This window comes from Myotis nattereri (genome assembly GCF_964212035.1).
Source record: "Myotis nattereri genome assembly, chromosome: 12".
In the NCBI taxonomy this organism is placed as follows: domain Eukaryota; kingdom Metazoa; phylum Chordata; class Mammalia; order Chiroptera; family Vespertilionidae; genus Myotis; species Myotis nattereri.
Window position 1 is genome coordinate 10,449,830 of NC_138087.1, and position 1,502 is coordinate 10,451,331.

A 1,502-nucleotide genomic window follows, 5' to 3' on the forward strand; every position below is an offset into this window, starting at 1 on the left:
CTACTTACCTACAAGGGAATGCCCATAAGATTGTCAGCTGATTTCTCAACAGAAACTATGCAGGCCAGAAGGGAATGGCAAGAAATATTCAAAGTGATGAACAACAGGACCTACAGCCTAGATTACTCTACTCAGCAAAGCTATCATTTAGAATGGAAGGTCAGATAAAGAGCTTCACAGAAAGTTAAAGGAGTTAAAGGAGTTCATCACCACTAAACCAGTATTATATGAAATATCGAAGGGTATTCCTTAAGAAAAGGAAGAAGATTAAAAGATCAAAAATATGAACAACAAAATTGCAACAAATACATTCCTATCAGCAACTGAATCTAAAAATCAAAATAAACAGCCCCTCCCTTCCTTGGCGCTGCCTACGGAGGTGGCAGCCATCTCCTACCTGGCATCATGGCTGCCCTCAGACCCCTCATGAAACCCAAGATTGTCAAAAAAAGGACCAAGAAGTTCATCCGGCACCAGTCAGACTGATATGTCAAAATTAAGCGGAAGTGGCGGAAGCCCAGAGGCACTGACAATAGGGTGCATAGAAGATTCAAGGGCCAGATCTTAATGCCCAACATTGGTTATGGGAGCAACAAGAAAACAAAGCACAGGCTGCCCAGTGGCTTTCGGAAGCTCCTGGTCCTTAACGTCAAGGAGCTTGCAGTGCTGCTGATGTGCAATAAATCTCACCGTGCTGAGACTGCTCACATCTCCTCAAAGAACCGCAAGCTATTGTGGAAAGAGCAGCCCAGCTGGCCCTCACAGTCACCAGTCCCAATGCCAGGCTGCGCAGCGAAGAAAACGAATAGACAGATTGTGTACACATTGTATTTGTGTTAATGAAATCATAAAATTCTGCCAAAAAAAATAAAAATAAGAAATCCAATGAACAGAATAAAGTGGTGAATAAAATAGAATCAAAGGTATGGAAATGGAACAGACGGACAATGCTCAGAGGGAAGGGGGGTGGGAGGGTGGGAAGAGATTAAACAAAGACCTTATATGCATATATGCATTACCTATGGACACAGACAATAGGGTGTCCAAAGCCCGGGGCAGGACTGGAACCGGGTGGAGGGGGACAATGGGGAGAAAAAAGAGGGACATCTGTAATAATCTCAACAATAAAGATTAAGAAGAAGAAGAAGAATTACCACATAGCTTTGTAAGACATAATGCCCTCAGGGAACACTGGGGTATTGTGCTGGTAAATGGCCCCAGGTAGCTATATGGTTTTTATTTGACATTTATTGGCTTGTGTTTTAATCTGGAAAAATGCTAAGAAAATAGAAAATATCCATAGTTACTAATATTTTTCAAAAATGAATTTTTCAAAGGTAACATGGATACGTTATAAATCACTTTAAACATTAAACAATTCATTCCTGATTCATTTCTATAAAAATACATCAAATATACTAAGGTTATTAGAGGAAGCAAATAGCTTTCTCCTCAAGAGGCTTCCTCCTTCTACTGAATTAAGAAGTATGATGATAATGATA

General features: G+C 40.3%; 1 pseudogene across 1 annotated transcript; it reads left to right on the forward strand.

Annotated features, from left to right (window-relative positions):
- The first annotated feature begins 390 nt into the window (after positions 1 to 390).
- Positions 391 to 809, forward strand: LOC308528191 (large ribosomal subunit protein eL32-like; annotated as a pseudogene). The gene has a single exon. The product of its transcript is annotated as a large ribosomal subunit protein eL32-like (transcript).
- Positions 810 to 1,502: the final 693 nt, after the last annotated feature.